Source organism: Ambystoma mexicanum, chromosome 5p, assembly GCF_040938575.1.
Source record: "Ambystoma mexicanum isolate Mex_15411 chromosome 5p, UKY_AmexF1_1, whole genome shotgun sequence".
Lineage (NCBI taxonomy): Eukaryota > Metazoa > Chordata > Amphibia > Caudata > Ambystomatidae > Ambystoma > Ambystoma mexicanum.
This window is the reverse complement of record NC_090930.1, coordinates 575767556-575790235: the sequence shown is the minus strand read 5'-3', so window position 1 is coordinate 575790235 and position 22680 is coordinate 575767556.

The following is a 22680-nucleotide window of genomic DNA, read 5'->3' as shown; positions in this document are numbered from 1 at the left end:
ATATGTTTGGTGGAGAGGATGGGGGTGGCAGGAATGAAAATAATTCCATTCCCTGAACACTCACCTATCTAAATATTAATGAATAGATGGTGTGACGAGACACTTTTTCACTCGCATTTCATGTAACTACAGGATGGTCATGATCCCCTGGAGTAAAATGTATATAAAAAATGCATATGTAAACATTTTACGTAGACATGATCCTCAATTCGGAATGACTGTTTCTGCCACCGCATAATATCGCCCATCTAAAAATACACCATGACATTTTCATGATGGTGTAAATGCTGTTGATCCCATTTTATCTGCCAGCTTTTTACACCTGCAAAAATCAGGCAAATTCCACTGTGAATGTTGAGTGCTTCAAGTAAATGACTAAGGGACTGATTCACAGAAAATTCTGCATTGAACCCGCAAAGTCCCCACACAGAAAACGACTCTGCGTGGCTCTATGTGCAAAGTTACCAATGCACAATCTGCGTATTCATGGTTTCAAAATTGCAAAGCAACCCAAACGCAAAAAAACCCAGCTGCGTGAGGAATGCCCACAACACTCACCCAAGAAAACCAAAATCATAGCCATAGACCAACCTTTGCGTAAATCTCTGCGTCCACCTCTGACCCACCATCCAGCACCCCGCGCAACACTGAATGCAGTCCCTCGTTAGTCGGGGTTGCACCCCTGCAAAAACATGAAAGCTCCCTCATAAATCCAGGCTAATCCCCAGCAAAACTGTGCAAGCTTCCTCATAAGTCAAGACAGCGCGATTGCGAAATCGCATGAGTTCCCTCGTAAGTCAGGGCTGCACCCCTGTGAAACTGTGAAAGCTCCCTTGTAAGTCAAGTCTGCACCCCTGCTAAACTGTGCAAGATCCTCCATAAATAACACCTTCACCCCTGCCAAACTTTGAACCATACCCCCTACTCCCAAGGTACCTGCATTTCTGGAAAATACCCCTACTGATCACCATCCCCCTCAAGCCCAGACACCACCCACCAGCCCCCCTCACCTCTGCCACTACTTCAAGAAGCTCCCTCAAGCCCAGACACCACCCACCAGCCCTCCTCACCTCTTCCACTTCTCCAGACAGTCTCCTCAAGCCCAGACACCACCCACCAGCCCACCTCACCTCTGCCACTGCTCTAGGCAACCCCCTTGAGCCCAGAAACCACCCACCAGCCCCCCTCACTTCTGCCAATACCCCCAGACAGCCGCCTGACTGCCTGTCACCCTACCATTCCAATGTATAGCTGCAACTCACCTGCACTCTGGGGTCTGCCTCCACCATGAAGCAGATCCCCAACATGTCCACCACCAACACGATCAACTGGTAGCACTGATGAGCCATCCAGGACTGAAGCATCTCCCTTCACTCCCTTGCAAACCTGAATCTGCAGCACCTTAACTGGACAGCACAATATTGCACCAACAACACTGTGGACACCCCATCCACATGTGACATGTGAATGCAATCCACAGTGGAATGTTCACATTGGCCATGGGTCATTACAAAGGCATACGAGCACTGCAAGTGAATGCGTGTTCAGGACAGAAGCATTCAGAATAAAAAAAGTTGGGCAGATCCAGGAATAATAACTAGTCGCATTACAGCCTGAGCAGAAGTAGCATGGGTGGTAGGGAGGCAAAGTCCCTGTCAGGGAAAGCTGCATGACAAGCCTGTGCATGAGTCATGTGAGGTCATACAGAGAGTGCATGACTCAGTGAGACAGTAAATGTGTGTTGCCATACATAAACAGCAAACATGGGACACAACTGCATTCTAGTTTCAGAGGTGGAGCATGACCTGAGAGCAGTCAGTGTGTGAGTGCATATGCTGGTGGGCATGTGAGCATGACATGGGATGACACAGCAATGAAATAGGAAATATGCAAGTGATGTTTCCAGTCCACCCATTAGCAGTGAGCCCACCTCCCACCACAGCACCTACAATGCTAAATACACACTACAGTGGATAGAGTGTGGGCACATTCACAATCAGAAGCATGTGCAAAGGGTACACATGAACAACAGTGAACCTGAAATTAAACCAAGGTGAAAGTATGCAAATACACATGATCAGGTGGCAATTCATCCACAATTAGAGTCAACAAAAAAAATGATAAGACATACACACATCAATGCAACCATACCCGTATGTACATCAGCACACAGACAACAGAACCTTCCAATCCAACCACAGTGACACACTGATGCAAACATTCAGTGATGCTGCACATGTAATGGAAAATGAAAATCATCCAGTGCATCCTCCAGTCATCTGACTATATTCTATAATTATATAATAACTGGTTATTTATAACACACTTAATACCGAGAGGTTTCTAAGTGCAGACCCGGCGGTCAAACATTTGTTGTTCCACATTTTCTTGTTTCCAAGGTGAGCGCGTTGCCCTGAGCTATCCTCCCGAGACTGATGGTCTCGCCCATACATGTCAGGCACATGTGCATACCTCCACCCACAAACATCACAGCATCAACATGACACACACAGGCACGCCACAATACACATGACCTGCAATGAAGGCATTGAGCGAAAATTGAACAATCAAATATGAAGACAGAAGAAGTGAACCACATGACGCGTAGAGTGAACTCATTGAAAACCTGTATTGAACATAACTATATACATTAAAAACAGGGAAGGAATGTTCCAGAAATCGTAGTTAAAAGAAAAAAAACAGAAGTTAACCTCATTCCTAAACAACTATATACATTAAAACCTGGGAAGGAATGTTCCAGAGGTCTTGGGTAAAAGAAGAAAACATACATTAACCCTATTCCTAAACAACTATATACATGAAAAACTGGGAAGGAATGTCACTGTAGTGCAGGGGGAAAAACCCATTAATTAAACCTAAATTTAAATAACTATGTATGAATGCAAAAGGCTGGTCCTCCTCACCAATTTCCGACAACCTGCTTACCAGGGCTGATTCACAGGCCACGTCCTCCTCCCTCAGGTGGATCTCCATTATTGCCTGGAGGGCTTGCAGGGTTGATAACAACTGATGTCCTGCATCCCATGCCGACCTGCAAGTCACCTCCACGATTTGAACCCGCCTCTGTGGCCGACGCAGTGCCACCTCAGCCCTGGGAACCATCACCTGAGCCTCATATGCCCGCTGTCTCTCTGCCAGCAGCTGCCTCTCATATTACTGGAACACAGAAAATGGCAGTCAAGTACCCCCATGGTCCTCCTTCCTCATTGTTATCATCTGCCTCCTGGGGGTGGTTTGCCCTGTTACAGTCTGCCTCCTCAGATGTGCCATCTACTAATGCCGTGCCCAGTGCACGCTCTGTCAGTACGCCCTCAGATGTGATGACATTTGTCGAGCATACGGCACCTGCACTGCTTTGTGATGCCTGCTGATCCTCCATTGACTGTGTCTGGGTTGGCACCTGACTAGGAATGGTGACCACCTCAGATGACATTGATGGGACTCCCCCTTGAGGCGGGGATGTTAGATCCACCATATTGGTGGTGGGACTGGTGCACTGGGGGCTGTGCTGGTATGTGGCCAAGAAGACACCCTGGAGGATGAGTGGTGCACAGAGGAGGAAGCTGTAGACTGGGTTGCAGCAGTGAACAGCTCACAGAGCCCACCATAGAACAAGGCTGTTGCCAGCAAGGCCATAAGGTAGCACAGCTCATTGTGATGATACAAAATCATACCACAAGTAGCCTGTCCATCATCACGAATGACTGCAGTCTGCCTTGTGAGGCCAGCCAGCAGGGGCAGCACCTGATCCCCGATGGACACATCAGCTGGCAAGGGGATGCTGGTCTGGGAGGAGGCATCCCGAAAGTGTACACTGCTGCATCTGAAGGCCCTGGGACAGGATTTAAAACAGGCACATCCACGGTGGCCTGCAAAGACTCATGCCCTAGGACAGGATTGAAGCATGAACACCCACCACGACACCCCCATCTGACCCCATGGACTGGGCTGCAATGGCTACGTCCTCCACCTCTACCTCTTTCAACCTGGATGACTCCAGGGTGTCTTACCCCGTGGATGGCCCCTGTATAGATCACCCTGCCCCACTGCTGCCCCACCCAATGGTTCTGGCGCTACCCCAGCCCCATCGCTCCCCGAAGATGAGCTGTCACAGGGAAGTGGCTGGGGCCTGCACCTTTGTCTGGTGGATTGGGCCCTGCTTCAATGCTCCACAGCACCACTTCCACCCTCTTCTCCAGCTACAGCAACTACAGTAAAGGAGAAACAGAACACCAACATCAGTGTACAGTGTCAAAGGATGTGTGGCATACATAACATTTAGAGTAACATGAAGTAGCCATGGTACAACTAGCAACATGCACACTCACACACATGGCCATGCAATTCCCATTAAAACAGATACAACAATCCAGGGTCTATGATGACCAAAGTCATGACACATTCACATGCAAACACAGCACAAAGAGGGCAGTGGGCAGACACTTACCAAGATATATGACATGGCAACATGAGCCAATTTCAACCTGCTGTGTTGCTACGAGAGACATGACATGGAGTACAGGGGTGGGCAGGGAGTCATCTGGTAGGTTGGCCAAACACGGAATGCATGGAAGCACAGATGGTTTGGGGTACTGTTATATACACATTGGTGGCCAGACACACTGTTTAATGGTGGCTCCCAGTAGACACTCATAATTGCACTACTTACAGCATGGACATGAAAACACCTGCTTGGTCTCTCTCCACACAATCACATCAAACAACATGCCTCCCTGACAGCCTTAATGGTGAGCATGCAACATATGCATGCATCGTTTGCAGAGACACATGTACGTATGCCATATTCCCAAACATATACACATGGCATGCTCACACATCAACTCAGAGAATACATGCAACAGCATGACAGATCACATCAATGTCCCCAAAATGTCAATTCCATAACCTGACACAGCCACACATCCATACGCACATATCTACCACAGGTTTTAAGTGTGGATAGCCACACATTGGAATGGAGAGGTGGGTTTCCGACACAGCAGATAAGGTGGTGAAATGGCTGGACACTAGAGCACAGACAATGGTGGGACAGCAGGAACTCCCATCGCAGTGCAGGTGTGTAGTAGGCATCCACACTGGGCAGGGAGCAGCATATGGCAAGGGGGAGGCAGCACAGGGCAGGAAGAGACAGTAAAACGGGCTTGGAGGCAGGCAAGTGTTTTGTCCGTGTCTAGCTATGAAGGCAGCTGAAAACAGAGTAAAGTCCCTTAGCGTGTAAGTTACTTGACATGCACTGCATGCAGCATGCCTACGTGGCTCACAACATTGCCAGTGATATTTAAGATTTTCGATGCGCGACACTGTTTGTGCGCGTGAAGGAAAGAAGATGGACGTGCATCGTTTACACGTATTTGCGGGTGTTATGCAATACATTTCCTTCAGGTAACGTGTACCGTATTTTTATTTTTGGGGGTTGCCTCGGCGTCAATGCTTGACCGATGAGAGTGTTTGATTCACTGATGATACAGGAACTTGTGTTAATTTGGTTCAGGCTAGAAATTATATAATACCGAAAATTCCAACGGTTTGCTTACAGAAGTCATTAGACCAGGATTAATCATTGTAAAGATGAGAACATTTGTGTGAGGTGGCAAACAAAGCCCTCTCTAAACTAGTGTCTCTGGCAAAAATGTGTGTTTCTTGTTAGGAGCAACTGAAAGATTTGAGGGAATTGCAAGCTTATATCACTTAAACTATAAACTTTGCAGCAGCAACATCAATCAAATGTAAGATTTGCTAAGTGCTCCGCTGTTATAAGAAACTGTGTGAGCTGTAGGAATTTCCAGTAATCCGGTTATTCATTCTGAAGCCAGTGTTTGATGGCCATGTTGTGTAAATTATGATGCAGTATTTAGAGTACTATTTGTCAGGAAAGAGGGTCCAGAAGTCCACTGCCACCAGAAAATATGATAGGATAGGACCTGTTGTGCAAATTATGATACACTATTTACTCTACACTGGATGCACTCTTCATAGATATACATAATGAGCATGATGGCAATGTAATGCACTGACATAGGCAGAACTGTTAGGGGAACAAACACGCCAGCAAGATGAGGCAAGACAAGTGTATTCAGAGTAATTACTGTTAAATGTGCCCCAGGAGTTATAGATACATCATGCAATGAAGTGGGTCTAATACAAAATGACAAACCAGTAGATATTCAGGTTGATACCATAAAACCATTGCCAAGAAAAACCCTATATTTCCTTAAAGCCAGAAGCGGAATCAGGCATTTCAATATTGATAAAATCATTGTTTGACAGGGAATAATTGTACCAACTACATGTCATTATAGCACTTCAATTCTACAAGTGTTTTAACCTGGCAGAGAAATATTATAGTGTGGAGATAGCAGCCCTATAATTAAGGTGAGTTGTACTCCCATAGGAACACCTTAAAATTCTATTGTTAATAACTTTTGATTCGAGTAACGGATTTGACTGAAATTCTGAAAGTGATTAGGGAATCACAGCACCTCCCTGCCCCCCCCTGCACCCTACCCACCCCACCTAATCTCCGACCGCAAAATTTCATAAAGATCTGTTAAAAAATAAAACAGTTAGTAAGAAGGCAAAAAGAAATTGTTTTCAAAGTTGCCTACTTCCCATGCATTTGCCCTTAGTCAAACAGGGTCAATTTATGTCAAAGCACACAGCCCAAACCGCTGTATGGATTTAGACCATGCCCAAAACAACTTGGGCAGGAAGCGTTAACTTGCGTTCCATGCTTGGTTTGGAGTTGTTCTGTGCAGTAGTTATTTAAATATTTGACGGAGAAGGGGGTGCCCCCTATTTGAGAATAGATACCTATACCATGGGTAAATTAACAAAAACAGGATTTTTCTAGAAATGAAACGACTGTCATCTTGTTTTTCCCTCGCTGCAAGAAATAACTGTGGCTATAACAGAGTAACAGAGGATAACGGGAAATGAAAAGTAGTTAAAAAGCTATTTGCAGGGTAACATAAGTGCAAATGACATTAGTCTAGAGGTGGGGCGAGGTGGTGGCTAGAGGGCACCAAGTGACATTTGTTGTAGGGTTGTAGGGGGTGTAGGGACTGAGTTTGCAAGACAAAGCTTTCTGCAGCCACAGCTATAAACTCGAAAATCTGACATCTCAAAGTAACTGTGTCACAGAAACAGGATGTGTTGTAGGGGGAAAGGGAGAGGGCAGGGGAGGTGAGGAGGCCATCTGGGGAGTGGGGGGAGCTGGCCCCGATGATAGGTACTTGGTGAGCACCTGGGGAGGCAGTAAGTAATTTTCTTGCAGCCGTTTTTCAGGTATTGTTGGCTATAAAGGACTACAGATTGACAAGGGTATGTGACGTTGGGGGTGAAAAATCACTGGTCATTGCCTTAGACCATAAAAGGAGGGGCTTGTAGCATTCTGCTTAGCCAAAGTATGGGATCCTCAGCAAATCATTTTTAACTCACTGCGTATTGACTGAAAACATTGTGATTTCTCAATGCCTGCAATCTTTTATACATAATAACAAAAAAATATATATTTTTATAGCTACAGTAGGTTTCCCATCCATGCACTAACCGGGACCAAAGCTGCTTAGCTTGAAAGCAAGAAAGGGGCCAGTCCCCCATGTCATGTTACCTAATAAATGAGCCCACATTACAAGGCCACTTACAGCAACATGGCCTGAGGGGCCTGGATCCTGCCTCAATGTGAAGCTAAGCAGGGTTGGTCCCATTACTGCATGGATGGGAGGTAGCCACACAGTCCCGAATGCTCTGTGTTTTGTTAGTTTTAAATATCTCATAACACACAGGATCCACATTATTTTGTCTTAAATCGTGCTACTGTCAGTCCTTGAAAGTTTTGCAATCAGAAACCATTTGTTTTCCTTTTGTTGAATTGCATTTTGGTTTTTGTAGTCTCCCAGTCAACATGGGGGGAATAATGCCACAATTGTACCCTTTCTGCCGAACATAGTTCTGTAAGGATTTATATACTTATATATTAGAGTGACACTATGGTATGTGCACTTTTCAAGTTATCTTCATAAAGCAGAGTATTGTTGAAAGCCAGACATGGGGTTGAGGAGGGGAAAGGATGAGAATGCAAATAAATTGTGAGCATTTTCCCACAATGTGGCAAGAGAGTTTACAATCCTGAACATTGGTGCAGTTATTTTCCCCTGATTGTGGATGCTTTTCAGTGTACAAGTACAGGACACATGTGGATGGACAACATAACTTTTTTTTCGAGCGCCGATGCAATTGCTTGTTTTTTTTTTTTAGGTTGGAAAGCTTGCTCAAGTATTGGGCTACCATGATTATACACATATTGTCATTTTCCCAGTGCAGACGCTTACTCACAAGACCACAAACTCTTGTTTCAGATTGGGATTTTGTTTTTCAGGGAATATTTAACACAGATTGCTGGGTTTAAAAGGTGAGCACCTTTTATACATTGCCAGCATATTTATTGCAACATGTCCACTCTCAGGTCATTTTTCTGGTGTTCATTACTTTTTTAAAGTCCAACGCTATATTGTCTTGCACACTTTCGTCTAAGGAGTAGGTCTATTGAACTACATTCGGATATTTTAAGATATATGTTCACTTACTGTGCATATATTCATGGGTGCCAGCATTTGATTTTTGCTATGGGAGCAAAAGTCCCTGTGCATATGTTATATTTGCAGCTGGTCCCTTTTGTTTCCTTATACATGCTGCCTAAATTTGTCTAGTTGGGGTTCTGCGATGTATCACAACATTCACCAAGAGACCGGCCATAAAAAAAGGGGTTTGTAGCATGCTGCTTAACCAAAGTGTGGGATCCTTAGCAAATAATATAATCTCACGGCACATTGCCTAAAAACATTGTGCGTTCTCAAAGCCTGCAAACAAAACTACTGTCAAAACAGGTCAAAATCAGTTTGGGATTGATGAACGTCTTTGAGTGATGGGTTGCAAGTGTTTTAAAATATAGAGTGTCTGAATGGACAGTATGGCCAAAGGCCATGGCTAGTGGTCTAGTAGTTTTTTAAAATGGACAGTGGGCACGGCCGAAGGCCATGCCCACTGGCCATTGCTGAAGGCCATGGCTAGTGGTCTGGCAGTTTTCTAAAATATACAGTGGGCACGGCCAAAGGCTGTGGCAACTGGCCTTGTGTGGATGAAATCTGTGGAATAACAAAACCTTTGATATTAAAGGAAAAATGTTTAGTTGCATGGAAGTTAGGGTGAGAACTTAACAAAACGAAACCCCTGTAATTCAGCTAAAGTCACCTTAACTTTGCACCCCCTGTTGTGCAGCCTATGACCACAATGATAACATCACATATTACATTACTGATGACATCACTAATTACATGTTTTAGGAGAACACTGATAACATCACGATTTGCATCACTGATGACATCACTGGTGATACCACAAAAATGACATTATACATAACATGATTAATAAGTATGCTCATAAAACCTTTGATTTTTTTATTAACAATTTAGGCCATGGACTTGGCCATGATGAAGTCTGTGGTCACTGCTCATCACCAAACACCATAGTTATTGGTCAGTTAGTATTAAAAAATACCAATGTGCATGGTTAAAAGCCATGCCTAGTGGCCTGTCACTGTTTTAAAATATACAGCGGGCAAACTTGAAAGCTGCAGTCAGTGACCATAGCTAAAGGCCATAGATAGTGTCCATTAATATGTTAGAATACACAGTTGGCACGGCCAAAGGCCATGGACATAGGCTACTATTCTGTTGAAGACTATGGCTAGTGGCTGGTTAGTGTATATAATATACAGTGGGCACAGCCTAAGACCATAGATAGGGCCTGGTTAGTGTTGTAGAATACACAATGGGCACATCCGGAACCCATCGCTTATGACATGTTAGTATTATAAAATATACAGTGGACATGACCAAAAGATGTACAAACTGCTAATGGTCAAAGTCCACGGCTAGTGGCCCATTTATATGTTACAATATATAGTGCGCACAGCCAAAGATTGTGACCACTGGCCAGTATTGTGCTAAAGTCCATGTCTAGTGCCTGATCAGTGTATGTAATGTACAGTGGACACTTTTGAAAGCTGTATCCACTGGTAAAAGCCAACACCAATGGTTGGTAGCCTGTTAGTGTTTTAATTTACCAGACTGACCTCAAAGTTTTCCACTGAGCTCATGTTGCCGGCCAGGTGCACATCACGTGATTAGGACTGAGGGCAGGGCAGTGTCTTTAGAAACTTAACCAATCATTTTACAGTGACCCAAGGTGAAGAGATAGTAACCCACGCATGACAATGTTGAAACCAAAGAAGATGCAACCAAAGAACTCGTGTGTATATGTGATTATTAGCATGTAAATGGGTGGTAGCCAATGAGGGCGGGGGATGAACACTGTATAGTGAACATGAAATGAATGTCGATTTCTGCAGTTATAACGCACTGTTTGCTTTGAAACAGAGAGAGAGAGAGAGCTCTACGGCAGTGGACTTTTAATACACTAAAGCCTGTTTTTCTTTTGTATACAAAATAAAACTCTTGTTCTTCTCACAAAACGGCGCACCAAGCCTTTTTCCCTAGAGCGTTGTCATTTTTTAGTCTGGTTGTGGAGGGGTTACTCTGCAGATTGTTGACCCCAATGTGATCCCAGAATCCCTGCCGGGACGGTGGAATCCTGTCCACACATCTGGCAGGGCAGCACCCACCTGCAGCAACCACTCCCGTTGTGCTCTCCTTGGGCAGGTTTCAAGGAGCCGTGTTATCAGAATTCCTGTTTGTTTGGAGTGGGTGCCTGTCCCCGGATTGTGCTGGCAATTGATGGTTCCCCTTGATGGAGGATTTCAGGAGACCACGTAGATGTAAGTGCACCTTTTGCAGTGAAAGTGGAGTAAGGGAGGGGAATGTGAATGTTTGAGGGCATGAGGAATGGTGTGAGCACTGTAAGTGAGGAATGAGTGGAAGGTGTGGAAGACCATGTGGTATTGTATATAGGTTGGTTTTAGTATAATATAAAGGATTGCAGCGTAATGGGACCCTTTCCTGTTTTTACTAGGGAAGAACTATGCTCTAAAAGGAGCAAAACCAAATATTGAATCTCCATATATTTAGTGGGCCTGGGACCCCTCTAACCAGTTTAATGGGGGCAAGAGGACGTGAAGTAGTTGTGGTAGAGGACCCTTGTGGACCTGGGATCTCCTCACCCGATACATATGGGGTGTTTGTTGGAAAACGTTTTTTATTTTTGTTATTGTGAGTTTATTGTCGGTAGTTTTATTGTGGTGAGGAGAGGCCGAGGGATGACCTCATTTTGTTGTGTGAGAAAAGATTAGTGGGTGGTGTGAGGACGTGTTTGAGAGCAGTGTGGGAGGGGGTGAGTGAGAGAAAGGGTGGGGCATCGGTAGTGGGGAATTGTAAGAATGGGTAAGGGGGGCAACGGGTGACACCAGCTCCGCTTGTTCAGAGTGAGGCCAACAGAATGATCATATATTGGTGATAGAGGGGCAGCTATAATGAAGTCGGTAACACCATTGGAGTATTTGATATGATATGATATGGCATTTATAACGCCTGTATACACACGTTTTTCAAGGCGTGACAAGGCAAGGGAGGGGAAACAGAGGGAGGACAAAACAAGAATTTTCCTAGGTCTAGTGACATTGAGATCACATAAGTGCAGGGGAGAGGGGAGAATTGCCAGGGGGGATGGGCAAGTGCCGTACATTGGATCACAAACAAGTAGTGCAGACAACAGGTGGCAAATGTGAGTGCTAAAGGTGCAGACAACAGGTATCAATAAGTGCAGGTAAGGGGACTGTAGGGTTGCAGAGAGGGTTGAAAATACAGACTACAAGTGCAGAGGATGCCAGGAGGCAGTGCAGGAGTGCAACTGGGCAGGCAGGGTCCTGTGCCTGTGTTCATATGTGTAAGGCACTTCCTTTGTATCAGGAGAAAATCCTTAAGTACCATAAAAAATGCTTAGCAGAGATGAAAGGAGGTAAGTATAAACTTTGGCCAGAACAGGGGACACATATTAAGGATATTTTGAGTCCCATGTATACCTTGGCAGCTAGTTACAAAGGGAAAACATTGAAAAACAGGATGGAAGTATTGGAATTGTGGACAATGGTGGAAGGTTTGGACGATGTCCCTGTCAATTCCCCTGTGCTGCATCATGATACACAAATCCTACCTATGTCCCCTTGCCTGATACTGCACCCACACCGGCCTAGTGTCATAATCTCCCCAACCCCATAGCGACTGGAGGTGCGAGTGCCAGATCGCAGGAAGAAATAAATGGGAAACCACTGAAGGAATTGAAAGAAGCATTGAGAATGGCGGAATAGAAACTAGCCAGGTTGAGGTTGGATAGAAGAGACGGGCAACAAGCACCTGTAGGGACTGATGAATGGATGGCACAAAACATTTTGTTTTCGAATAGACAGTACTGCTATCAAGGATGTGCATTTTGAAAAGGAGAAAGAAGATAGAAGGAGAAGGCAGGCAGATGGTTTGGATTAGGAGACCGTCTGATCTGACAATGAGTGTGATCGCAGGCAAGCAAGGTAGGAATAGTGAGATCCCGTGGATGAGTTGAAGGAGGAGGAGCAGCCGTCCGTGATCTACCCGAGGGTTGAGAGTTTGTGGGGACCTAGGCTAAGGAATAGGTTTGGGCGTATGACAATGGCAAAATGACCGCTAGCCAGGATTAGAAAACTGACTAAGATGGTGGGGGCACAATTTCCATGATTGCATAAGGGGCTGGGGAGAGCGCAGTGTATACCATGGGCCCAAATAGATACAAATAATGTAATAAAGGCACTGGCGTCTCTCATGGCTGGAGTGCGTAAGTGGATGCATGCCTTTGAGAAGCAGACAGCCAGTAACAGCCTGGCTGTAGGGGATCTGAAGAGTTTATTTGTTTCAATATTGTGGCATGAGGCTGGTGACATTTGGGTTAAAGCTGGGTATCCGGGAGTGAAGCTCGGGGATGATAGCCATGATGGGTATCATATTAATGATATTAGGCCCCAAGTATGGCCTGCACTGCGGCGCACATATCCAGACAAGCCTGACCTCCAATCAAGAATGCAGTGGGCAATGCAGAATGATGAAGACCCTGCACAGTATATCTTGCAAATACAGGAAATGTGGAGGGCAGGGATGGGAGATCGTTATTTTATTTCATGATGAAAAGGGGACTTATGAAGGAAACACAGAAAACTCTTCATAAAATGGTGGGGATTGAAGCTAAAGGATGGAAGGTCATACCTTCTATTATTGTACACCATTGCAAATGGTTAAAAGAAAAAGAAGGAAATGGCTCAGAGAGCACAAATAGAGGAAGCAGAACTGGTACAGATAAAGTTAGCAAATGTTGCTTTGGAAGAGGAAGTGACAGCGGTACAGACAGAAGGACAGGTAGAGCCCAGTGCAGTCCAGGCAGATGTACGATTGGTGCCTGGTTGGGGAGGTTAGTATGATTGGAATGGTGGGTACCCGCATCAGTACCAAGGGAGTTTCTAGGAGGGTATCAGCAAGGAGGAGCGGGGTTTTCAAGGGCACGGGTTGGATGAAGTGGGTTTGGAGGAATGTGACCACAGGGAGGAGGGGTGGGACAGTTTTGGACACGTGGATGCATGGGCCATTTTTGTAGGGAGTTCAGGAGCAGACAAGTAGCTGCATACCCACAGCAGCAGCCATACCCATATTCGCAGGAAGGTCGGCCAGCTACCCCCAGCCTTACATGCAAGCACCCCCAGTAGTTACATTTGCGTGCCACGTTCTACAGCCCTGTCTGTTCCCCCACTGTCATTTCCTCAGCTGCCAACCCCAGGCTCTTGCGGTGCACCAAGATATGCGGTACACCCAGCTCAGCAGCAGGGTCTCCAAGTTCAGAATAGTATCACAGTACCCAATGCACAGTGACCTGGGGCCACTGTTGTTGGAGGAAATTCATTATTTCTTCCAGGAACAAACACATACCCAGAATAGGACAGCCCACGGAGAGCTTTAGCATACCCAGTTCTATTGGTCACTGCCAACCCAGAAGAGGAACCCTTGTTTGGCGTGGAGGTAGGCAATAAAGCATTTATTTTTATGGTGGATACAGATGAAGTAAAATCATGCATTATTGAGGGAGGATTCCCTTTGTCAGATGGACATGCAGTACTTTTCTGGGGCAGTACAATCAGTTGCTTTTGCAAAAGAAGAACCCATCAAAATAGGCAACAGAGTGATGTGGTTCCCATTGTTGTTCTCCACTGTGACCCCTATCAATCTGCTGGGTAGAGACATTTTAAGTAAGCTCAACATGACCATCTTGTTCACTGAGAGGGGTGTGGTGTGTTTGACTCCTGGTATTTGTTACTTGAGGGTGACGATAATCATACTTGCTTTTTGAAATTAAGCAGTCGTGAGAGGAATACCAGTGGCCCCTGATCTGTTTGTTTATGGGCTCACAGTTATTCTTAGTGCAGTGCAGCAGGTGGCCAATCAGTATTGGTGGGTGCCCTCTGAATTATTGTTCAGACCTGCTTAGTCCCAAGAATTTGTTGCAGGGACTATCATCATGCTCAACATAGAAATCGTGTTGGTGTGGAAGGTAAGGATTGTGTTGATCGCCACACACATAGACAGGGGAGAGCGGTATACAATTTTGTGTATCAATCCAACCTAGTGCCTGAGAGTCATAACAGATTAAGAACGTTTTGTTAACAAAAATAACAATAGGGAGATAGTATTGGAAATGTGTGTCCCGTATGAAATAATGGTAGAGTATCAATATGTCCCATGCCCAATGTTATTGGTGGGGTGTGCTCCTTCATTTGCTCAAGAAGATTTTTCTTAGGTACCTGATACATTGTGGACAAGTAACCATCATGATGCTGGACTCCTGCAGAGTATGGCACCAATTTGTACTACATTGAAGCCAGGAGCAGTGTTACCCAGAGTCAAACAGTCCCCCATGCCCAAGGCAGCTGAAGAGGGAATTTATGACAGCGGCTGCCTTCTCTTCCACCTTCATTCGCCCTTGCCCATCCAATCCAGACTCTTCCAATGACTCTGCCCTCATCAACCTCTATCCGTCCATTACCAACACCCTTGACATCTGTTCCCCAGACTTGAGGATCCACCTGAAACCTGCCTTTAAGCGTAACACCTGGTACGACTCCAAACTTGCGGACCAAAAGCGCAAGTGCAGGGCTGCTGAACGGAAGTGGCACACTTTAAGCTCACCCTCTGACAAACTGGCCTGCCGCCTGATCCAGAGACACTACAGACCATGTATCCATGCCAAAGAAAGAGCCCACATTCAAGCACGAGTGTCCAATGCGTCTAAGAACACGGCTGAACTCTTTTAAATTTGCAGGGAACTTGCAAACCCATCCGCAGTATCTTCTGACCCTACTCATTCCCAGAACCTTTTCAATGCACTCACCTCTCACTTCATTTAAAATACCCATGACATACTGAACAGCCTTGCCACACACTCTTCCAACACAACCTTTCCCTTCTCCCTCTTCCTACCACTCACCCTCCTCCTTCCTCCTTCTCCTTTTTCTCTCCTGTCCCTCTGAAGAAGTTAGTTGTCAACTCCATGAAGGTCTCTTCCAAACAGGTTTCCCCATGCTCTTCCAGAACCTTCAAGGACAATATCTCCTCTCTCGCCCCTGCTCTTGCTGATCTCTGCAACCACTCTTTGCTACTGGTTCTTCTTTCTTCCCACAAGCACTCCCTTGTTGCCCCCTTCTTAAAACACCCCCTGCAGACCGCTCCTGCCCAGCCAACTATTTCCCCATTTCTATCACCCACTTCCTAGGGAATCTACTTGAGAAGTTGGCCCTTCCCCAACTCAACTCTCATACTGAACTTGATGGAGTTCTACATGACCACCAGTCTGGATTCCGAGCACGGAAAATGCTCTTCTGAAATCCAGTGAAGAACTGCTCACATCCCGTCCTCATCCTCCTTGATCGCTCTTCTGCATTTGACACAGTGAACCATTCTATCCTCATAAAAAGGCTCCATGATACCTATGGTATCTCGGAGCAGGTACTGGACTGGCATACCTCCTTCCTAACTCCATTCTTTCACCCTGGCTCTTAAACATATACCTCTATCTGCTGGCATGTCTCATTTCATCCTTCTCCACTAGGTTACAGTGCCATGCTGACAACACACAACTCTTCTTCAAACTTCCTAATGACGCCCTTGCACCTTCCTCCATCCCTGACTGCCTCTCTGCCATCCAGGCCTAGTGCACTGCTAATGACCTCTGGGTCAATGCCTGCAAAACAGAGATTCTCACCATTGGGTCCCCAGCACCCTTCTTCTTCCTGTCACTCTGGCCTTCCACTATGGGCTCCCCTCTGCCCCCTCCTCTGAAGCCAGGAATCTCTGAGTCATCTTCAACTCCTCCCTTTCCTTCATGCCTCATATTAAGGACATCGCCAAGAAGTCCCACCTTACGCTCTTCCTTCTCAAAGGAACTTTACCCTTCCTCACCTTCCCCCAGAGACTTAGTGTTACCTGTGTTCTGGTACTCTCCAGGCTAGACAATTGCAATAGCCTCTTCCTTAATCTTCCTTCGTCCACCCGGTGACCCCTGCAGCTAACCCAGATAAGGGCAGTGAGACTTATCCTTGGCCTCAGGCCCAAGGACTGCATCTCTCCTGACCTACAAAGCCTTCGCTGGCTCCCGGTCTCAGCATGGATTCAATTCATATCCCTCTGCATCATCCACAGGGTTATCTGGGGCCGGTGACCACTCTAGCTTCAACACTTCCTGACCAAATACTCCCAGTCTAGACCCCTGTATTCCTCTGGCACCAACTCCCTGCATGTGAAGCGGTTTTCTAAACAGAGTGCTGGTGGTCGATCACTTTACTTGGCGGGCTCCCTTCTGTGGAATAGACTCCCTCCCCCTCTGCGACTTGAGCAGGACCTCCTTACGTTCCAAAAAAACACAACACATTTCTCTTTACCTCTTCCTTCTCCTCCTCTCTTCCCTGCTAATCATGAAGTAGCATGACTGGTGTGCAGGGCTCTTATGTATCCTCTGGACCCTGACCCCACACATCTCTCATCTCAGCCGCTATCTATTTTCTTTTTTTTTTACTGCACTTACTTAGCCTCCCACTGGAGGTTGCACTTACGTTCTTCTCTTCTTATGCACTTCGCCCCAAGCACTTCTCCCTGAGCACCACAGCACCTATCCCTCACCCCCTCCCCTCTGTACTTGCACGTTCTGAACACTCAAAAGGCAAAGTAGGCTTGTCTCCCCTCCCTGCTATTCTCATTATGTGTAGTGCTGTTAATGCTATTATTTATCTTTGTTGTAATTCATTGTCTACCTTCCCCTGTCCCCACCATTTTCCCTGTGGGCGCTTTGAAACAGTTTTTGCTAATTGTATAAGCGCCTAACAAATGACCAATACATAAATAAATAAATAAATAAATACATGACACCATTATGGCCCTTTTACACCAGGGCATTATAGTTCCATCTAATTATCCATGCAACATGGCTATCTATCCTGTGAAGAATTCGAAGGGGGCACGTTGGAGAATGATTCATGATTTATACCCCTTTAACGATGTGGTACAGGCAGTTTCATGTGGTCCCTAATCCTGCCACTATATTGTGTAGCATACCAACTGCAGCCACACACTTCACTGTCATCGACCTGAAGAATGCCTTCTTATCGTTCCCATTACATCCTGATTCACAATATCTCACTGCGTTTATGTTTTTCTTGGAAGCGGGTATAACATACTAGGCAACCACATGGGTACTGCATGAAGGTTTGGCTAATATTCAAGTGCCCGGTACCATCATTCAATATGCGGATGATGTGTTGGTGTGTAGCGACACCAAGCAACAATGCAGGGAAGATTCCATTATCTTATTGTAGTTACTGGCCGACAAAGGACATGAGGTGGATAGAGCAAAGTTGCAGTATTGTCAGCCGGTGGTGTATTTAGGGCAATTGATTTCAGTCAATGATAAGAGAGTGACGCCAGAACACGCATCAGCAGTGTGTGGCACGCCCCAGCCAGTTACTGTTAAGGATATGCAAACATTCCTGGAGTTGTGTAATTATTGTAGGGCATGGATTTTCAACTATTTATCATACACTCAACCAATGCTACAGGCCCTTAAAGAAGCCAAATGAATATAAAATACCATTATTTGGTCCGACAAGATGCTCACCAATTTTCAGGTATTGAAACATTTCATTTCTACTGCCCCTTTTTAGCAACACCTGATTATGCTAAAGAGTTTGACATTTTCCCACATTCTGATGGCCAAATGATGGTGGCAGTACTGACACCACACAGTTCTATGGGCTATAAACATTTGGCGTACTATAGGGGTATATTAGATGCTGTCATGCATGGACAGTTCCCTTGTGAACAAGGATTAGTTGCAGCTGCTTTCACCATGAGAAGTGAGCCACAATTATCATGGGGTGTTCAATGACTCTATACATAGAACACACATTATTTGCGAAAGTTGAAAGGTCCAAATTCACATTGACTACACAGTGGGCCTCTGCATATGAGGTTATCCTGTCCAGCCCCTCTATTCACATTGTTCTCTCTAAAACAGTGTACCCTGCCACTTTTTTGACAGAACCCATCATTGAAGATGATGATGTTCATGACTGTGTCATGTATGAAGGACCGAATGATGACATTCCTAAAGCATGAGACTATGCCCTAGATGATGAAGAGGTGTTCTTTGTTGACTGGGCATCGACTATTGATCTAGAGACTGGCCAGCAAGATATTCTAGCAACAGTGGTCCAATTAGTTGATGGAGACTACAAGGTCTTTGGCCAACAAAGGTTACTGGGGCATTAGCCTGCACAGACAGCAGAACTGATTTCTCTCATTGAAGTTCTAGAGGCAGAACAGATATGCCAAGTAACACATTATTCACACTCAGCATGTGTAAAGACAACCATAGCTTTGGAATTGTCAATATGATATGGATGAGAAGAGGGTTTCGGAGAGTTGATGGTTCTCTAGAACAGCATGCAGCCCTCTTAGACGAATTGATTCATGCTCTCTCACAGCCAACACTTTCTTTCTGCAATTGTCAAATGTGCCACCCATACTAATGGCAGGGACTTTTTTTTCTCTTGGGCAGCAGACACAGCCATGAAATTGGCTATGTATTTAACAGGCCAGATATACCTAAACGCTCAACATCTGTTGGTATGCAATTGTAAATACAGGTTCTGTATACTGCGTTACCCATTATTGAAGTAAATGAATTACAGACCCAAGCACCCCAGCGTGAAAAGGTACTGTGGCAAAGGATGGGGTGTGCATAGTATCTTATGGAACTAGTTTGGAGACAAGTTAGTACAGGGAAAGTAGTCATGCCCCAAGAACTTCTTTTAGTAGCATGTGATCAGCTGCACTACCGCTCACATATGTCTAAGCAGCATATTGCTGCCGATAAACAGGAAAACTGGTATGTGCCAAATATTCAGGAACTCTTAAATATGTTTATATCTAATTGTGCGATTTGCCAGACATATAACACTAGGCACACCCTAAAGACATTGAGGGGCACACTGCCCCGTCCAATTGGCCCAATACAGGATCTCTACATTGAACAGGCAGATAAGTGAGAGACGGTGCAATACCTTTAGCTATCTCATAGTTGTGGAATGTCCTTTCTCCCATTGGATTGAGGCTGGTCCATGCGCACATCCTGATGCCAAATCGGCAGCCACATTTTTATTTAGAGAAGGGTTTCCCTGATCGGGAGTGCCATTAAATTGCACTGGCCCCGACGGGCTAACAGCAAAATTTTACAAAATATGCGCACACACCCTAGCCCATCAGCTCTAACTAGTATTCAACTCTTTCTTGGAATCTGGGAAAGTGACAAATCAACGGCAGAATCACTTACCATAGTAGTCCACAAACCAGAGAAAGATCCCGATCTTGTGGCCTCTTATAGAACGATAATGCTCATGAACATGGATGGGAAGATCTACTCTAAATTTCTAGCATCCAGACTGGGGAAAATATCCCCAGATTGGTAGACAGGGACCAGACGCGGTTCATACCGTGGTCAATACCGCTCATTGAGTCTAGAGGAACCACGAGTAAGTGCCACAGCAATGTGTTTTACAGGGTCACTTGCTTGAAGGCCTGCTGAGGTAAGAAGTAGCAGGCCAGCTCCAGGTCCAGCTTCAGCTTGGGCACCGCAGGCATCAGGAATCTCGAGCCTCCGCTGCGCTCGTGTCTTTGGTGACAAAGCCACTTTCTGCTTTTCACGTGCGCCACAACTCATCACTGGTAAGGATTAGTTGAACACACGCATTCGAGGGACCAGGTTTTTCTGACTTCCCCCAGACTTCCACTGACTACCACTGACTCCAAATGACTCTGCTAGACTATGCGACCGTTCCACGGTGCGAGTCAGCTTATGAAGAGTCACGCCCAGAGCCAGGGAAAAGGAAGACACACTCTAGCAGCAGCAGGAAAACAAAGAAGCAGTCCGCTCCACGTCTCGACTCCAAATGATTCTGCTAGACTTCCCACAATTGTTCAGGGACTTGCAGAGGGATATACGCCACTGTGATAAACAGGTAAACAGGAGATGTCATGGCTGGGCAGGATAGCAGCAATAAAAATGAACCTGATTCCCAGATTAATCTACTACTGCCTAGCATTACCGACACATATCCCAGAGAGTAAACTAAACACCTTACAGAGATCCATATTAAAATTTGTCTGGGGGAGGAAGAAACCCTGAATTGTGAGAAGTATCATGATCTGGGGCCGCAGTTCAGGGGGATTGGGAGTCCCAGATATAGACGAGCAGCACAACTATCCCACACATTCACATGGACACAAACTTCGGACCCACCATACTGGAAGCCGATAGAGGAAGCATGGTGAAAATCCCCCCTAGCTGACCTTCTGCACATGCAGGCTCTAAAAACCCAGCTAAACACAGGTCCCCTCAAGCAACACACAATACAGTAGCAAATTGGAAAGCAGCAGCTCAGAAATGGGGGTGCACAGGAACTCTGGGCCCTCTCACACCATTATGGGACAATCCTGAATTCTCACCAGGTCTTCAATCTCAGAGCTTTTCTGCCGGGCAAGACGGGGGCCTCCGGAGGATCTCAGACTTCCTAGAAGGGGGTATCCCACTCACATTTGAAGTTTGCAAGACAAAATCCAAAATCTCAGAAGGGGAGAGGTTCAGATAGTCTAAGATCAGTCACTGGCTATCCCAGAGGATGGTCAAGGAGAAGGGCACCCGGGACCTCACATCACTTGAATTAACATTCACATCTGCTCTGCCTAGAGGGAAAATCTCTACTACATATCGACTTCTGAACAAGTCAGACCCCACCATCAAAGAAAAATACATAATCAACTGGGAGAAAGACCTGGGGCAAACAATTGATGTTGAGGCCTGGGACAAGATCTGGGCAAGAATGCATGAAAGCCCCCAATGCATCACCAACAGAGAGGGCGGGTATAAGGTTTGTTACAGATACTACGTCACTCCAGCATTGCCACATAAATCCAACCCAAATATCCCATCGAGCTGCTGGAGAGGCTGCACAACGGAGGGGATACTATTCAACCTGCTATGGACATGCCTGCATGCTGCAAACTACTGGAGAGGGGTACTAGACCACATAAAGTCGATCACAGGTCTTGCAATTCCCTGGGATCTGGAGATCGTACTATTGGGGGATACTGGTGATGGGGAATTCTCACTGACAGGCCACACAGCCCACCTATGTACCCACCTTTTTACAGCAGTCAGAATCGCACTACCACGGCTCTGAAAAATCCCAGAGGGGCTCTCAATCCCGATGTGGTGGTCAAAGTGCTGGGACATTGTAGTGGCCGAAAAGATCACAGCATTACGAGCAGGGAACCAGCTTTGGAACACATGGGATCAATTCCTTGCTCTCACCCGAAGGCCCCCACTAACCTGCTGGCTGGAATGAACAAAGAGACTAAGAGATAATACTTCACCAACGCACCTCCCCGGAAGACTGTACACCTCTATGGGCCCGACTGCCCTAATATGACACTATGCCAGGAGCGTGCTAATGTTGTAGTCTCTATGAATATATGCATTGTTTGATGTCTTTGTCAATTCTTAAAACGCTAATAAAAGAGTTGAAAAAAAAAGTGATAATTGCACCCACTTCTTTAATGAGCTGGTTAAATACATTGCAGCTTGTTTAGGGATTAAATATAAGATGGGCTTGATTTACCATCCACAGGCCAATGGCATTGTTGAAAGATTAAATGACTGTTCAAGCTATCTAAGCTGTTTGTACCACTTAGAAAAAACTGGGTCCATTTCTTACCTTTGGCCCTTTTCAGTTTAAGGACTCACAGGGATGCGTCAATTCTAGGGGACAAGTTCAAATAGGACTTGACAGAGTTAACAAAATGTATAAAATGTCTTTCTTGAAAGATTGAACCTCGACTAGTGGAAGTGGAGATTCTGCAAACTTGCCACCACTCCAGCTCCTTCCGGGGGATGTATTATATGTTAGGAATTCTGTCCAGAGGTGTAGTGATCCGTGCTATAACAGACCTTATACGGTAGTGCATGCCACTCCACTTGCAGTCAAGATGAAGGAACTGCAGTAGCGGG